We start from the raw sequence: 19,777 nt of genomic DNA, 5'->3' as shown, positions 1-19,777 counted from the left end.
TTTGAGAATTTGATTTAAAATCGGATAATGAAGCTCATATTTGGATTTTGATGTAGATCCGGATCCGAAATTGAGTCAGATATATAAAATGAGTTTAATTTCAACAAAATTTGAGAAAAGAAAATGGAATTTAGATTTAAAACCGACTCAATTACCCAAAAGATGGGGGAAAAAGGCAAAAAGGGGATATTTACAACATTTTGAAAAATTTGGGGTGTTCACAACAGGTGGCTCCAAGAAGCTCAGAAGGGTGAAATCGTTGGCAGAAAAAAGCCTGTGGAAGAACTAATAATGGCAGTGTTAGATGCACTCAAGACTCTTCCCCTCGATGAAGAAGGGTTGAAAGCATGTGGAATTGGAAAAACTGTTGCAGGTTTCCTCTCACATAAATTTTTTTTTTTTTGAGATTCACGAGAGAGCAAAAAACTTGTCTGCTGCTTGGGGAAAGGTCATGAATATGGATGCAAAAAAAAAAGAGTTGGAATTCTTCAAGGATGTGAGAATAGATTTGTTAAAAATTCATCAGAAAGTACTGAGCGTTCAGGTTGCCAAAAGACTGACACTTTACTAATGAAAGAAGGTGCCACTTTGGAAAATTCTGCTGAAGAGGCTTGCAATAGTACACAGGATTCTGTGTCTAAGGTTATGACCGTTAGGTTGGAGAATGTGCAGGACGGTAAACAGAGATGCACTACTCATGGAACTCTGTTGAAAACTAAAAGCAGAGAATATGCAGCTGATTGTCCAAACGGTGTAAGTGTAGATCCATGTGGATCTGATGCCAGTGATTCTTCCTTAGTGAAATGCTTCGTTACTCTTGATACACCACTAAATTCTTTGGAAGAAATGATTTTGAAAATCAGGCCTTCAGAAATTGCAACAGATCTGAGCCATGATAAGGTTTTGAAAATGAAGAAGGGGAATGAATTGGTTGATAAAAAAAAATTTACTCTAACATTGAGGAGAATCATGTTGCAGATAATCATTTGTCCTCACCTTTGGAAGCATCACAGAGGAAACAAACAGCACCTCCAGTTGTTTTCACAAATGCACTTCCCTATTACCATACTCCATTGAGTGTAACCTGTCGCACGTTCCTTTCTTTCACCTTGTCACCCAGCCTGTTGCATTTCTTCACCTTAGTTATAACATCAAACTTCTTATATGCTATTATACCACTTTAAACTGTTGAAAATCATTTGTGTTCCAATGTGTCATTGGTTACATTACCTTCAAACAACCCAGGATCAGTAGTCTTCCTCCCTTATGGTTTGCTGTCATCACTACCACAATACTGCATATTTGTTGTAATATGCATGAACACTGCACCTATGCACTTTTATTTCATTTACATATTGCACATTGATATTTTATCATCACCATTATAACACAGTACTACTACATTACACACTGCCACCACCACCTACCCTTGCATCTTTCACTGTAGCATCCACTATCCATCGTCCCCTGCTACCACACCTGTATAAGCATGTTATATATTTATACCCCTTGTACATAGTCATTAACACCCTTTCTCACTAGTTTAGTATACTATATATGCATTTGTATGTAATCACCTTTCATCAATCTATGCATCAAAGTAGATAGATTTCTCCATTGTATATATCATTCACATCTCTCACTTAGTATAGTCATAGGTATGTCTGCATTTCATCATAATCATATGCACATTGGCCCTTCATGTGATATTCTCCGGTTTTCATATATTTCCATCTTAACCAAATGTTTTTACAGGATATGTGTAGAAAATATCATTGCTTAGGTTTGTAAACTCAATTTTACATGTTATATTAAGTTAGGATTAAAAGAGAATTTACATTTCCTGCTTTAGATAGAATGAATGAACATAGTAACATCATAAAATTGCTTGTTTTCATGCATCTTTTCCTTTATTTCTCAAATTCTCACAAATGGTGAAACACGAATGGCACGTGCACTATTTCGTAAGAGGTAATTGATCCTAAGTCGATGATCCACATCAATGACCATAGTCAGGGTGTGGACAAAACTTAGGATTTTTAACTTTTACGAAATAACACTGGATCCACACTGGATCCATTTTCAAAATTCATCATATTTCCTCAAATATTTTCTTCTTTTATCAGAATTTAACTTAGGATTAACTCAAAATATACACCAATGGCTATAGTCAGGGTATATTGAGGGTTAATCTCATTTTAAATTCTATAAAAGCACCAAATGTATTTCATTCTTCACCTAAATTTAAATATAGATTATTATATAATACATTCAATGACCATAGTCAAGGATGTATTATATCTTCAATCTTATTTTAATTCATTTAAAGAATGGAATAGCTTTTCAAAAATCCCATTTCAAAAATTTAAATTCATTCATCATTTAGGATAGAATTGCATCATATTCCTTTTTCATAAAATCCAAGTAATTCTTTCCTTCATTTCTCAGATCGAATCCTATTTATAAATTCAAATTCAATTCTATTTCTCAAAAGGATTCAAGAATTCAATTTCAAAGTCTCATTTGACTTTGAAACTTTAGAATCATCTTGTATTTCAAGTTCCAAATTCTATCTTAAATTTAAAATCCAATTCAACTTTGAAATTCATCTGCATATTCAAAATTCAAATTCTCAAATCAATTTTGGAAATTCCAAATCCAAAATCGGATCAACTTGGATCTAGTCTTCTAAATACAATTCCACTTTTTTTGGATCTTAGACTTCAGATCCAGTTCCATTTTAGGATCCAGGATTCAACACTCATATTGGATCTCAGACTTCAGATCCAAATCCATCTTAGGATCCAGAGTCCAACTCTACATTGGATCTCAGACTTCAGATCCAAATCCATATTAGGATCCAGAGTCCAACTCTACATTGGATCTCAGATTTCAAATCCAAATCCATCTTAGGATCCGGAGTCCAACTCTACATTGGATCTCAGACTTCAGATCCAAATCCATATTAGGATCCGGAATCCAATTCCAATTTTAGATTTCAATTCCATTTTCGGATCTAATCCGAATCTCTTAAATCAATTTCTATTCTTAAATACCATTTGAGTTTCTCAATCCATTCCAATTTCAAACTTCAAAATCTAAATTCAATTCCAGCTCAAGTATTCATTTCCTTTCCTAAATTCAAATTCAAAATTCAAAGTCCATTTCTGACTTTGAAACTTCATTCCCTTTCATTTCAAAGCTTCAAGTCATTCTCGCTCATTTATTCTTCCAAACCCTGATTTACCTCAAAGATTTAGAACTTCTCTGATCTATATCAAGTTCTAAGTTAGATTAAAATCATTTATTCACTCCTTTATCAAGTTCATCTCGGAAAACTTGGAAATTTTCAAAACATTCTTTTCAAAAGAGCATACATCTTTGCATCGCACAAGTATGATTCTTTGTGCATTTAGATTTAGAATGAATTCTTAGATAATATTTAGGCAAAGCAAAAGGCATAGATTCGATCCTTGGTTCGATTACCCCTGGTAAAGGCGCCAGGAACGGTCGAACCTCGTACCGACGAGCGAATCCCGTCTCTCCATTTTTCCCGCAATATTTTCAAAACGGAGGCGAGTTATTTTCTAAATATTTTCAAATCAAGGTCAAGTGAGACCGCGCAAAAGAGTTCCTCTTCTCTCTCTCTTTCTTTCTTTTCGCTTCTCTCTTTTATTTCACTCCCTTCAAAAAGGAGGAAAATAGAGGTTAGAAAAGGAAAAGAGAAGGAAGAGAGAGAAACCACAAGAGAATAGGAAAAATTTTGCGATGATCACAGGGTGCTAATTGGGAAACCCAATTTTCCCACACTTTGGCTCATGAGATTGTAGTGAAACTGTTGAGAGATGACGGGCTCAAGAGGATTAAACTATCTGCTGCAAAACTCTCATTCTTTTACCAACAAAAACGACGTGGTGCTTTTTGATTGATTGGCTTATAAAAGTGGTTCACTAGAAAGTCCTTCTATAGTACTTGAGCATCTAATATTGTCTTAGTTTAAGGATCCATCAACCATAATTAAATGTCTGTGTGACTATCTCCGATGGCTAGCAGCGCAGTATCTACAGATTTTGAAAGCCATCAAACATTTTGATTAATATAAAAGGAAAGCTGCTGTTTTTAAAAAAAGGGTTTTAAGGTTGCAGTAGTTCAACATTTTGTTGTTTAAAATCTCTTGTTCTTTTATGGCCAGGTCTGCACCTTTTGCTTTTAAAGAGTTACAAGTGTATAAAATTATTTGAGATTTCATCAAGATTGTATCCATTTTACCGATAGTGTTTTGCTCGAAATGGAGCTTCAAGTCATTCCTAAAGTTTTAACTGCAGCTATCGTAGGCTACTATTAATTCAACTGGAACTCGAATCATTTCTGGTCAGAATGTCTCGAACCTACATTTCAGTACTGAAAATTCCCTCCTTCAGTTACACTTGCCTGTTGCCCTTTCTTTACAGCAACATTTATGTACTTTCCCACAATATAGCCTATTAACACCCACCTGTCAACTGCATTTGTGCTTAGCATTTGTAGCACACTCAATGCTCACATTAACACTCATCACCATCTCTACTATTTACTATAACATATATCATTCAACACATCTTTCACACTCCAGTTTTTCCCTATACAGTCACACCACATCATCTTCATTCTCAATCCTATGTTTCCAGCCACATCTCTGTGTATAACATTTTCGCCCTCCCTTTACCTGCCACAGTCCTGTTTACAGGAGCTGCATCATCAACCCATGCGCCAACCCCGGTCATGGGATATTCCATCTATCACTGCCCCTGTAGCAACCATATATATACAATCCATTTACACTTACCGATATACCTTCCACCTCCAGCCTATCTTCATCCATTTACAGCAACTCTTGCTGTCACCAACTGCATCATTGCATCATATCCATTTACCTAGCCCATCTCCTGTTACAGCTGCTGTAGATTTTGTCCACTCCATAATATTTTTACACTGTTACCATGGCATCAACATACAACCATGTCTTGTAACTACACCTATTGCATTTTCCACTTCAGCTCATATATTTCTCATTGTATATACATACCGGTTTTCTCACCCAATATAAAATGCTATATGCCTTTGTTATTTAGTATTGATATTGTGTTTTGCACATACATTTCTATATGTATTTTGCCATCAGTATATATATGTATTCTTTTAGCTTCAATATGATATCTTAGATTCTTTGTATTCTGTTTTGTGCTAACCCCGTTTTTGCAGGAATGTATAGAAAAGGTTGATTTCTTTCATAGATTGAAAATTTCAATTCCAAGATTGTAATAGCTAGATCTTAATGAAAATTTACATTTCCTATTCTAGATAGAATGAATAAGCATTGTAAATATCATGAATTACTTATTCTTCATGCACTTTTTTTTTTCTCAAATTCTCACAAATGGCTACACGAATGGCACATGCACCATTTCGTAAGAGGTAAATTAATCCTAAGTTGATGATTTACATCAATGGCCATAGTCAGGATGTAAACAAAACTTAGGATTTTTATCTTTTATAAAATAACACTGATCCACACTAGATCCTCTTAAAAAATCATCATATTTTCAAATGTTTCCTTCTTTTATTAGGGTTTAACTTAGAATTAATTCAATATATATACCAATGGCCATAGTCAGGGTATATTGAGAGTTAATTCCATTTTAAACTCTATAAAAGCACCAAAATGTATTTTATTCTTCTCTTGAATTCAAATATAGATTATTATATAATACATTCAATGACCATAGTCAAGGATGTATTATATCTTCAGTCTTATTTTAATTCATTTCAAGAATAAGATAGCTTTTCAAAATCCAATTTCAAAATTTTAAATTCATCCATCATATAGGATAGAATTGCATCATATTTTTCAAAACTCCTTTTCAAAAACTCCAAGTGATATTAATATCTTCTTCAATCAATCTTCAATCTCTGTAAATCCAATTCATCCTTTTAATTTTTCAAATTCTATTTCACTTTTCAATATCAAAGTTCAATTTAAACTTTGAGATTTCAAATTCATTTTATATTCAAAATCAAATCAGATTTCAAGGTTCAATTTGACTTTGAAACTCCAACTCCAATCCAACTAAAAGTTCAATTTAAACTTTGAGGTCCTCAAATTCGCCTTCTAAAAATTGAATTCAAGTCCCAAATTCAAAGTCCAATTTGACTTGGAAATTCATTTTATTCAAATTTGTAAACTCTTCGTTCACCTTCTGAATCTAACTCCAAATTCATTTTAGGATCCAGGATTCAACATTCAAATTGGATCTCAGATTTCATATTCAATTCCTTCTTAGGATCCAGACTCCAATTTCACTTTGGATCTTAGACTTCAGATCAAATTTTCTTATATGATCCAGAATCCAATTTCATTTTGGATTTCAGACTTTAGATCCAATTTCCTTATAGGATCCAGAACCAATTTTACTTTGGATCTTAGACTTCGGATCCAAAAGTCCATCTTAGGACCCAGAGTGCAACTCTACATTGGATCTCAGACTTCAGATCCAAATCCATCTTAGGATCCAGAATCCAACTCTACCTTGGATCTCAGACTTCAGATCCAACATCCATCTTAGGATCCAGAATTCAATTCCATTTCCAATTTTAGATTTCAAATCCAAATTCCCCTTACAGATCACCTCTAAATTTCTTAAATTCATCTCTATTTCAAATATCATTTCTCAGATCCATTCTAAATTTCAAACTTAAAAATCCAAATTCAATTCCATCTCAAGTATTCATTTCCTTTCCTAAATTCAAATTCAAATTCAAATTCAAAGTCCATTTTTTACTTTGAAACTTCATTTCCTTTCATTTCAAAAGCTTCAAGTCATTTCTTCTCATTTATTCTTCCAATCCTGATTTACTTCAAAAACTTAGAATTCCCCTGATCTATCTCAAGTTCTAAAGTTAGATTCAAACATTTCTTCACTCCCTTACCGAGTTCATCTCAGAACACTTGGAAATTTTCTAAAATGTGTTTTTCAAAATAGCATACATCTTCACATTGCACAAGCATGATTCTTTGTGCATTTAGAGTTATAATAAATTCTTAGATTTTATTTAGGCAAAGCAAAAGGCATAGATTCGATCCTTGGTTTGATTACCCCTGGTAAAGGCGCCAGGAACGGTCGAACCTCGTACCGACGAGCGAATCCCGTCTCCCCATTTTACCGCAAATAAATTTCAAAACGGAGGCGAGTTAAAATTTCTAAATATTTTCAAATCAAGGTCAAGTGAGACCGCGCAAAATAGTTCCTCTTCTCTCTCTTTTTTTCTTTCTTTTCTCTTCTCTCTTTCTTTTCTCTCTTTTATTTTCTTCCCTTCAAAAAGGAGGAAAATAGAGGTTAGAAAAGAGAAAGAGAAGGAAGAGAAAGAAACCAAACCACGAGAGGAAAATTTTTTGCGATGATCACAGTTTTGGCAACCGTGATGGGACTCGTCTTCGTCCGGTTGAATCTATGCCTTAGCTTTGCTTTTATATAATCTAAGTCTTTATTCTAACATATGTCAGCTTCATTTCCATGCAAACCTTAGGAGCCTAGACTCTGTCCTAAGCTGACATCATTGCATATAGGATCTAAGTATGGTTTGGTAGGACCATATTGAGGAGATTATATCCATGTTCACATTAGATTTTAAATACAACTCTCCTCAATTTTAGGGATTGAATGCAAACAATGTATGCAAGTTATGCTTCTCTTTATTTAAATCTATCTCTTTAGGACTTGCATTAGAGCCTTCTGGTTTTATTTGCACATTGATCATATTTTGAAAACATCCATACCTATATTGTCCCGGTCTTCACGTTGCTGGGCTGTCTCACTGAACCATAGTTCGGGAGAGAGCCTCACAACTGGACCACTTATTTGGGTTCGCGCCCCCCTACCACGTACCTAAAGGCCATAGTTCGAGGTATATCGGTAGGTGATCAAGGATGTTGGGAAGCCTTTACCTTAGAACCGGGGAGATATCTTATATGCCACGTACTTCGAGCTTCGGCTTGAGTATATCGGCGTACCTTGATTGGAATCAGATGATATAAATCTTAGAGTTAGGATTAAGGTCCTATCAGCCGTTTCAAATATTGCATATAGAGTCAGCTTTAGGGAGTGTTGTTTGTATATCCTTGCTTGTATATCTATGATTGTGTGATATTTTATATCCCTTATATTTTTCAAAACCCTGGATATATATTATTCAAATTTTCCTTTTAAAACCCAAGTGTATTTTTCTTTTCCTTTTCCTTCTAAAAATTCTTCAAAAATTCTTCTGATCCTGCCAGCAAGTTCTTAAAATTTTAAATCTTTACCATTTGTTCTCAAATTTCATTTATTCTTTTATTTTCTTCTGATTTTATATTTTTGTTTATATTTTCATAAAAATCTCTTTTCGTCAAGAGATATCCTTTTCAAAATAGTATTTTCTGTCATATTTTAGTTGGTTACTCTTCCTTGTGGAGCAAACAACACAATTGTCACAAATTTTGTGGTGACTCAATCCCTAATAATGGGATACAATTGTTTAGATTTCAACCTAAATCCTCCCTCTTGTCAAAACTTTTCCAAAAAAGTTTCTTCGGTCTAAAAAACCTCCTCTTTCCTCTACAGAGAGATCACTGATATCCGAAAATGGTTACGACAAGAGCGGGAAAAGAGACAGATCCTCAACTCAGCGACAGTGAGGTGGAAGAGATGAGCTCTCCTAAATCAGTCAGGGGACAGGGTCAGAACAAGAAAGATGACATCGACCCCACTATGTATGACATGTTCCAAAAGATGATGGCAAGGATGATGTCAGAGCAAGCCGAGGCCAAGCTGAAAGAGGCAGTTCCTAAAAGCAAGCTAAAGAAGAAGCCTGTGAAAAAGCAAGTCAGAATCATCAGGAAGAAGGTACAGCCAGACACTACTTCGGAGGAATCAGAGTCAGTCGAGGAAGAATCGGAAGAGGAAGAGCAGATTGTCTACAAACGGAATCCTCCGAGACAGACTGTAAAGATAGCTGCAGAAGCGCCTGAATCCGTCAACAAGCCCAAGTCTGGGGCTCCAGCAGAGGACCTGATGAGCAAGCAGATGAAGGAGATAAATCGAGCTATTAAGGATATCCAAGCCAAGGGTAAGGGCAAGCAGACCTACATCGGCGAAGATTTCTATGATGGTCTAGATGGGGACGATAACTTGAAGAATCTTCCCCGTAAGTTTCTCAAATTTGACGAGACTGGCAACCCTAAAGCCCACTTGGCCACATTTTATGCAGAGTGCAGCCGTTTTAGGAAAGATAACAGGGCTCTGTTCATCTGTTTTCCCCGCAGTCTAGAGGGTGTAGCAGCCAGGTGGTATGCTGATCATGTGAATCCTATCGAACTACGAGAGTTCGATAAGGTAGTAAATCTGTTCATCGAGCGCTTCTTATTCAACACTGAAGCCTCACCTACATTAAATCATCTTTACAACCTGAAGCAAGGAGAGAATGAAAGAGCAGGTGATTTCATTCACAGGTGGAGAAGCACCTGTAATAAGATGAAGGTACCCATTCCTGAGGAACACGCATTACAGGTGATCCTCAACAATTTCTCTCGGCCCATAAGGAGCCTCATCGCCACTTCCCCGGCGAAATCCTTCATCAAGTTGATTGAGCGAGCTGAATGGCTCGAAGCAGGAATAGAAAGCGGACTTTACGAGGGCACGCCTCTGGTCAAGAATGTCCAAGACCAAAAGAAGAAGGCGCAGTTTGCTCATTCAGTTGATGCCTCCTGCAATAATCTTGGTAGCAGCAGCAAGGGAAACAAGAACAACAGTGGCAGTGGTCCAAGAGTAGATCAGGGCAAGGGGCAAAAGGAGAGATTTTTAAAGAACAATGACAAGCCGCTTCCAATTGGCCCTCAGCAAAAGGGTGATCTTCAAGAGAAGCCCAAGTACATCAAGTGGGAGAAAGATCGAGTCTTCACTCCGTTATCTGAGAGTCTGGAAGTGATTATGAATTACCTTTTGAAGCACGGGATGATCAAACTCCCTAAGATCGCAGATCCTCCCGTAATGTTGGGAAAATTCAAGGACCAATTCTGCAAGTTCCATAGAGCAACGGGGCACGACATGGAGCACTGTTTCGTCCTCAAGCACATGATACAAGACTGCATTGACAGAAGTGAGCTGATAGAGGATGAGGAAGAAAAGCAGCCAGCAGTCCTGACAGAACCATTCCCGGACCATTCAAAGAATTGATAAATCCAAAGTTTTTGTTTGCTTTCGTCTCTTTTTGCCAGTTGTCTTGTAGGGGCTAGTCAGCCCAGTCTTCTATGAGTCTTTTTCCTTTTTAAGTTCTTGTAAATATTCAGTTGTTATCAAACCTTTGCTTATCAAATGAAATGTCAATTTCCTTTATATCTTTTATATCCAATGCTTCTTTTCTCTTTGCCATACTGGGACATTTTAATTCCCGTTCTTTTCAGAATGCGGGGCAATCCTGACATCATTCATGAGAGAAATGATATTACCTATGAGGGCTTTTTCAAAAATCATGAAATTTTAGAAATCTTCGTTATGATCAAGGAGTTCAAATATTCCTTGGTCTAACCTTTGACAAAAAATCAACCCTCGTGTTGATCATGTCTTCAAAAATAAGTTTTTCAAACCATTATATTGAAAGATCAACCCTTGTGTTGGTCTTATCTTCCAAGATGAATTTTAAACTTTTATATTCAAAAATTAATCCTTGTGTTGATCTTATCTTTCAAAATGGATTCTAAATCTTTATATTCAAAGATCAACCTTTGTGTTGGTCTTATCTTTCAAAACGGATTTCAAATCTTTATAGATCAACCCTTATCTTTCAAAGTGGATTTCAAAACCTTTATATTCAAAGATTAATCCTTGTATTGATCTTATCTTCCAAAATGAATTTCAAATCTTTTTAGTCGAAAGATCAACCCTTGCGTTGGTCTTATCCTCCAAAATTGATCTCAAAACTTTTCAAAAATCAACCCTGGCGTTGTTCTTATCTTTTAAAATGGGTTATAAATCATCAGATTCAAAGATCAATCATTGCATTGGTCTTATCTTCCAAAAATGGGTTTTAAATCATTATATTCAAAGATCGACCCTGTGTTGGTCTTATCTTCCAAGATTGGTTTTTAAGCATTACCTTCAAAGATCAACCCTTGTGTTGATCTTATTATCAATTTTGAACTGTTATTTTTTAGAAATCAGATCTATTGTTGATCTTCTTCTTCAAAATTAGGTATTCAAAACCATTGCCTTCGAAAATTAACCCTCATGATGATCTCTCATGTTTGATTTAAAGGATCAGATCTCGCGCTGATCATTCTTCTTGTGGTGGATTTTCTTTCCCTAAAATGATTTCTCATTTATCTTTTAAATAAACATTTTCCTTCCAAGATCCCATATGCAGGCAGGATAAAAAAAACTCCTTTTTCTCAAATCTTATAAATTTTCAGTTAATTTTTGGTATTTTTTATCTGTTTCATTCATTTTATTCATATTTTATCAAGTTTACATCAATTTCATCAAGTTTTATCAAGTTTATCAAATATTTCCTCAAATTCCATTAAATTTTATCAATTCTTCGCCCCTTTCAGGTTAAGGGATAAACCTGACCCTCGTTGTCCGAGGTGCTTCCCGCTCAGGTTAAGGGATAAACCTGTCCCTCGTTGTCCGAGGTGCTCCCATTCAGGATAAGGGAAAATCCTGAAACCCCTTGTAGGAGCAACAACGCTACCTATGAGGATTCTTTTGTAAATACAAGTTTTGTCAATTTTTGTTGATTTTCTAGATTTATATCAATTTCCCTACATTAAATCTCTTTAAATTCTATTCTTTTCCTCATTCAGGATAAGGGATAATCCTGAGATCACTCATAGGGGAAACCATGCTACCTGTGAGAATTCTTTTACAAAAATAAAATCAAATTTTTCCTCAAATGTTCTACATTTTTTTCAAAGTTCTATATCCTTTTGTCTTCTCAAAGTTTATTCTTTTTATATTCTCCATCACATACCTGGTCCATCTAAAATCATAGATCATAAAATTCTAAATCTTGCCATATCCTTTCTAAATTCAAGTTATTTCTTCACAAAATCTTCTATTTTCCCTTCAGGTTAAGGGATAAACCTGAATCATTCTTTTCCTAAATTCTCATCAAATGTATATTCCATTTCCCCTTCAGGATAATAGATAATCCTGAAAACCCGGCCATTCTTCTTGCTTCGATATCTAAATATCTTAAATAGGCCGATCTCCTTCCCGACTCTCAGTTGAAAAACCTAGTTATTTTGCTAAGTTTTCAAATCTAAAGATCAAGTTCATCAGTCCTCGTGCTGTTTGTCTCTCAGAAAGTCTCAATCTTAAATCAAGTCATTAAATGAAATGTCCCAGCTACTTCGCTAGTCGTTAAATGATTAAATGAAAGGTCCCAGCTACTTCGCTGGTCGTTAAATGATTAAATGAAAGGTCCAAGCTACTTCGCTGGTCGGTAAATGATTAAATGAAATGTCCCAGCTACTTCGCTGGTCGGTAAATGATTAAATAAAATGTCCCAGCTACTTCGTTGGTCGGTAAATGATTAAATGAAATGTCCCAGCTACTTCGCTGGTCGGTAAATGATTAAATGAAATGTCCCAGCTACTTCGCTGGTCGGTAAATGATTAAATGAAATGTCCCAGCTACTTCGTTGGTCGGTAAATGGTTAAATGAAATGTCCCAGCTACTTCGCTGGTCGGTAAATGATTAAATGAAATGTCCCAGCTACTTCGTTGGTCGGTAAATGATTAAATGAAATGTCCCAGCTACTTCGCTGGTCGGTAAATGATTAAATGAAATGTCCCAGCTACTTCGCTGGTCGGTAAATGATTAAATGAAATGTCCCAGCTACTTCGCTGGTCGGTAAATGATTAAATGAAATGTCCCAGCTACTTCGTTGGTCGGTAAATGATTAAATGAAATGTCCCAGCTACTTTGCTGGTCGGTAAATGATTAAATGAAATGTCCCAGCTACTTCGCTGGTCGGTAAATGATTAAATGAAATGTCCCAGCTACTTCGCTGGTCGGTAAATGATTAAATGAAATGTCCCAGCTACTTCGCTGGTCGGTAAATGATTAAATGAAATGTCCCAGCTACTTCGTTGGTCGGTAAATGATTAAATGAAATGTCCCAGCTACTTCGCTGGTCGGTAAATGATTAAAGGAAATGTCCCAGCTACTTCGCTGGTCGGTAAATGATTAAATGAAATGTCCCAGCTACTTCGCTGGTCGATAAATGATTAAATGAAATGTCCCAGCTACTTCGCTGGTCGTTAAATGATTAAATGAAATGTCCCAGCTACTTCGCTGGTCGGTAAATGATTAAATGAAATGTCCCAGCTACTTCGCTGGTCGTTAAATGATTAAATGAAATGTCTCAGCTACTTCGCTGGTCGTTAAATGATTAAATGAAATGTTCCAGCTACTTCGTTGGTCGCTAAATGAAATGTTCCAGCTACTTCGCTGGTCATTAAATGAAATGTTTCAGCTACTTCGCTGGTCGCTAAATGAAATGTTCCAGCTACTTCGCTGGTCGCTAAATGAAATGTTCCAGCTACTTCGCTGGTCATTAAATGAAATGTTCCAGCTACTTCGCTGGTCATTAAATGAAATGTTCCAACTCCTTCGTTGGTCGTTAAATGAAATGTCCCAGCTACTTCGCTGGTCATTAAATGAAAGGTTCCAGCTCCTTCGCTGGTCGTTAAATAAAAGATCTCAGTTCATTGGTCAGAATATCCAAAATCATAAATTGCAACTAAAGGTCGCATCAAAATCTATATTGAGTAAATATTTCACATAAGAAGTCATGAAAACTTTGCCAATCTGATAAAAATATTTTGTTGATTCCGAATAAATCTTACTTCACAAAAAGAATTACCTCAGATTACCTTTAGTATTTTCTTCATAAAAGTGGAACTCTTTGCGAAAGAGAGGTAAAATTCAAAGCTTTTTCCTGTTGATCAACCAAAAGGATGAAAGAAATATCCTCAGTACGATTAGTGAAATAAATATTCGATGACATTGAAAAGCTGGAAGCGAATTGATATTGATCATAGCTATGGGGCATGTTTAAAGACGATTTTCTGGCAATTAGGCAGTGGAAATATCCTGAGCCATAAAAGAATCCACTTAATCCATATCTTCTCATTCTAAAGTTGCAATCAAATATCTACAAAAGGGATCTCTCAATTGTCGTCAAGATGAAGGCGAATTAAGCGAGTAGACCCCCGGGGCCAAAGAAGATTTGGATCATCTACCGAGATGAAGGAGTTTGTGAAGGATCCTTCCAGGGAAAGTTCAGATCACCGTCAAGATGAAGGCGAGTGTGACGAACCTACCGACAAACCCTAAATGATATTTGATTTCAGCTATCATCTAAAGACCTTTGAGCCAATATCATATATAATCTCTGAGAAAAAGAAGGATCGGAGTATCTCCGAGATGAAGGATTTTGTGACGTATCCTTCTGTTATCGTCGCAAAATTTTTCCCCTCCCTTGCGAGAGAGAAAGGAATTTCGCGAGTCAAACTCGACCAAAGTTTTGAAAATGGTTTTGAAAATTTACTCGCCTCCGTTTTAAAAATTTGCGGGAAAATTCCATGGAATGGGATCCGCCTGTCGGTACGAGGTTCAACCGTTCCTGGCGCCTTTACCAGGGGTAATTGAACCAAGGACCAATTATGTGCTTTAACTTGACTCAAATATCTAAATTATGCTCTATTTTTCCTAGAATGCACAAAGAATCAGGCTTGTGCTATGGAATTTTGAAAAATGCAAGTTTGAGAAAATATGATGTTTGCTTTGGAAAATTGAAATGCATTTAGAAAAGGACTGGAAAATGCTTGAAAATGGAATTCCTGGGAAAATCATTGAATTTTATTGGAAATCAGAAATTTGCATTGGAAAGTGATTTCTCAGGAAAATTTGAACTTTGGAAAATCGATTTTGAAATTTGGAATTGCTTTTCTGAGAAAATGGATTTGATAATTCTAAGAAAATCTAAGAAATTCATTGGAAAAGGATTTTGAAATGGAAAATGGATCCTCAGGAAACTGGATTCTCAAGAAAATAGGAAATTTGAGAAAATGGATTCCTGAAAACTTGGGATTTTGAAATTTGAGAATGTTAAAACATAGAAAAATCTTGATTTGAACTTGGTAAATGCTTTTAAATGTCATTCGAAAACTTTGAATTTTGAGAAAACCAGATCCTGAGAAAGACTTGGAAATTCTTGAGAAAACTGAATTTTCTGAAATTGAAATTGGAAAATGAGTTTGAAAATAATGCAATTTGAATGATATGAATGAATGAATGAATATGAATTTGAAAAGATAATTTCATTGAAGAATTGGGAAATCTTTTTGAAACTTTGAGAAATGCAGTGCATTTTTGAAGTTAGCCTAAGAGTGTAGGCTGAATGTGGCTAAATGAAGATCATAAATCTTGGTTTTCTTCGTATTCTGACTATGGCCATAAATATGAATCCCACCGAGTTTATAAACTCCATAAGAGCTTGTACACGTGCCATTCGTGTAAACCATAGTAGATTTGAAATAATGTGCATGAATCATACATCACAATTCAAATTTGCATAAATTAAACTATATGCAATGCAGCCCTATTCTAAGTAGAAATGTAACTCTTATTCCAAATATTACATTGATTTTTACATTGAATTGAAATAAAAAAAAATAAAAGCTAAATCTTCTTCTTGAATGTTCCTGCAAAACTAGAAAACAAGGTTAGCACAAAAATGTAGGTTTTTCTGAATTTATCCGAAAATATGGGAAATTATCGGATATTATTCAGATATAAACCCAAATTCATACCCCCTTTGATGTAAACATGATAAATAATGAATAAATTTCAAAAATAAACTTGAAAATTCGAAATTGGGGTCAAAATGACCAAAATACCCCTGATGACCTTGAAATCAGGGTTTTATGAAAGAATTTTTGTAAATTTTGGAATTTTGAAAATCAAATGAAATAAATCAAACATAATATGATAAAATATGATGATATGCATGAAATTTTGGAGAATTAGAAATTGAACTTTCGAAATTTAAGTCAAAATGACCAAAATACCCCTGATAACAAGACTATGGCCTTGAAACCAGGGTTTTCTGAAATAAATTTTGCAAAATTGAAAAATATGAAATGAAAATGAGATTAAAATTAACCCTAATATGATTCTACATGCTTATGTACATGATAAAAACCCTAACATGGCGAAAATATCATAAAATATCGAATTTAACTTGATTTTCGCTTCTGAATTTAAAGATAAACTAACACATGGAGCAAATGAACTTGGAATTAAACCAAATTTGGCATGAACAACTAAAATAACCCTAGAAACATAATGGAGCTCGAAAATCTATTTTTTTTGTATTTTTAAATATGGAAATTCAAATAAAAACCCTAAATTTTGTGATTTTTGCCTAAAATGTTGATTGTAAAGGGGATTTAGGATATCCAATTTCCATAAAAATTTCCCAAATTTTATGGGGTGACAGAGGACAGTAAGGAAAGGATTTTGTCCTTTTACACTTTCTGGTTTTTACCTATGGTCGGAGCTGTACCACTCCGGAAAGTCGGATCGGAATCCGGCGACTCTAGTAAATGAAGGAAACAGACAGGTTTCGGTATAAAATGTGGGAAAAATGGCAGACAGATGGGAAAATGGCTGAAATTATGGAAAAATGTCCCTGACAAACATAGGAAGATTTGATCTTTTGACACCATTGGGATTCGGGTTACGGTTTGGAAAAGGCCACACTATTATCAGAGACCTAAATCTCTGGAATTTCTGGACATTGGAATCTGTTAGACAGAAATAGAAAATCCGGGAAAAATAATGAAACAGATCCAAAAATTCCCAAATTTTGGGAAATGACAGTAAATTATGTTAGGAAAAACTTTCATGTTGAATGTTTTTGCAGACAGGCTACGAATTAAACGGATTTGGTGAATTAAGGTCTGTCTATACCCTGACGGAGGAAAATCGAGATTTTCCCATAGGTCTGAGAAATTCGATTTTTTACACAGAGTAAAACTAACTGGAAAAACTTCAAAATTTTCAGATCATCAGTAGATTCGATTATGAATCCACTGTGATTTTTAGAGAATGATTCAAATCTTCCACAATGGTGGTTCCGGAGTTTAAAGTCTGCTAAAGCATAAACTGGAGAATCAGAGAGACAGAAAACCCGATTTAGGGTTTTACTGATTTGGATGGGTTCCGAAACCCGAATTGAATCAAATATTTTGTAAATACATCACAGATAGACAAATTTAAATACAGTAAAATTTCCAGCATTTTTGAATCAAGACATCTACATGGAATTATAACTGGACTTAACGTAGACATGGAAACTTACGGATTTAACAATTCTACTTAACATGGACAAAACGAAAATAAAATCAATCTATAAATGACATCAAAAGAACTGCATGGAATATGAAAATTAAATTAAAAAAACACTCAAAAGGGGGCATGAATCACTCTTTTTTTGTTTTGACTCTCAAAGTGAGAGATCCAATCCATTGAATGGATGGATCTCATCGCTTTCTCAGTCCATATGCATAAGATGCATGTTTTTATTTATTTATTTATTTATTTATTTATTTATTTATTTATTTATTTTTTTAGATCATGAAAGAAGTCCTCTTGTCACCTTGGATCCGATTGATCTTGGCTACACATCACGTTCATAGAGATGAAGCTCGTGTATACCACATCAAAGGGTAGCAAAGTGAAAATCGCATAAAGGAAAAAAAAAAAAATAATAGCAAATCCGATGAGTCAAAGGGGGCTTACCTTGGATCAGTTGAAGCAAAGGCTGAGGGGGATCTCCTTGATATTTGTTGGAAGCAATGGTGATGGAAGATGGAATGAAGTGCTTCAACGTTGGAGAAAATGGAACCACAAAGGGGGATGGCTGCTGTCAAGAGGCTCCTTGTGGTGGCTGCAGCTGCTACAAAGGGAGGAGGAGCCAACTGCAACAAGAAAGGTGATGTGCCGGCTGAAGGAGGGAGCTTGGAGGTGCTTCAATGGCTGGGAGTTGCAGCCAAAGGGGAGAGAGAGAGAGAGAGAGAGAGAGAGAGAGAGAGAGAGAGGCGTGAGATGAGGAGCAGCCGTAGCTTCTTTTTTCCTCTTGTTTTCTTAGACTTAGGGCTTAATAATCCCTTTACCTAAGTATTCTAGGTTTAATTAGCTAAGAATGAGAGGGGGGAATAAACTGTTTACGTGAATGGCTGCAGCCATACGGCTGTGTAGGGAAAATGGCAAGGGAGTAAGGAAGAAAGGGGAAAGAAGGAAGGGAAGGAAAAGGAAAGAAGAGGGGAAGAAGGAAAAGGAAAGGAAAGGAGAAGAAAGGAGAGGGAAAGAAGAAGAAGGAGGGGCTAAAAAAAAATGTACGTGAGTGGTGGGAGAGGAAAGAAAGAAAAAAAAAAAAAGGAAGAAGAAAGGAAGAAAAGAAAGAAACAAGGAAAAGAAGAAAGAAAGAAGGAAAGAAAGGAAGGAGGAAAAAGAAAAATGGAAGAAGAAAGAAAGGAAATGGGATGGAAGAGAAGGGCTAGGGTGGTCGACCCCCTTGTGGGTCCCACCTTAGGAAAAATAAAATAAGAAAATAAAATAAAATAAAAACAAAATAAAACAAACAAAAAAAATAAAGAAAAAGATAATTTTTTTTTCTTTTCTTATAAATTAAAACAATAAAATGCAAATGGATGGGCCATCTCAGAGCGGGTCCAAATTCTACTTTTGAAATTCATTTTGACGATTAGAGGGGTAAAATAGTCTTTTCAAAAAATTTCCAGACGAAAGAAGCTATTTTTGGCAGTTTTTGAAACGAGCTCGGATTTTGAAGTTCAATACACCGTTGCGAAGCAAATCCAGTGTAGAATTTGAAAATTTGATTTTGAAAGAAATCCAGATTGTTTTTGTCGAGAAAATATTTCCAAACGAAATGAGCTATTTTTGGCAGTTTTTGAAATGAGCTTGAATTTTGAAGTTTAATACCCTGTTGCAAAGCAAATCCAGTATAGAATTTGAAAATTTAACTTTGAAAGAAATCCATATTGTTTTTCTCAAGAAAATATTTCCAAATTTAGAATCTTGGGGGTAAAAATGTCAATTTTGAAAACACAGGGTTTGAAATTGATTTCTGAAAACTTTTAAAACTCAATCTGGATTGAAATTTATAAAACTGGAGTTCTGGACTTCGAAAATGGAATGAAATGTGATGAAATGCTGAGAAATGATGTGAAATGACATGAAATGCTATGCGAAATGCTAACCCTGAATGAAGAATTTTGAATGTTAGACCCTGATTGACACTTGTACCAGTTCAAAAGTGTTAAAATTGACAAAATTTGCAAAAATGGTTGAAGAAATTATTTTCGAGCTCTGCCAAGCTAGATAACACTGAAAATTAGGGTTTGAGCTGGATTCAACTGAAATGAACTGAATTGAGTTGGGTTTTAGAGTTTCAGAACTCAAATGAACTGACAATGATATTGACTCAACTGACCTTTCCGACTGAATTTTCAAGAAAAGTTGCCATTTTTTAAGAAATGATACGGAATGGTCATTGGAGCGAAGTGAATTACGAACCTGAACTGGCTTTGAGCTAAAACAAAGGTCAGTAATACTGAGATGAACTAAAATCAAGGCTCAAACACTAGCTCAACTGACTGAACTCAGCTCAATTT

The sequence above is a fragment of the Nuphar pumila genome, chromosome 16, assembly GCF_984573655.1.
Source record: "Nuphar pumila chromosome 16, dmNupPumi1.hap1.1, whole genome shotgun sequence".
Taxonomy (NCBI): Eukaryota; Viridiplantae; Streptophyta; class Magnoliopsida; order Nymphaeales; family Nymphaeaceae; genus Nuphar; species Nuphar pumila.
This window is presented reverse-complemented; position numbering follows the sequence as displayed.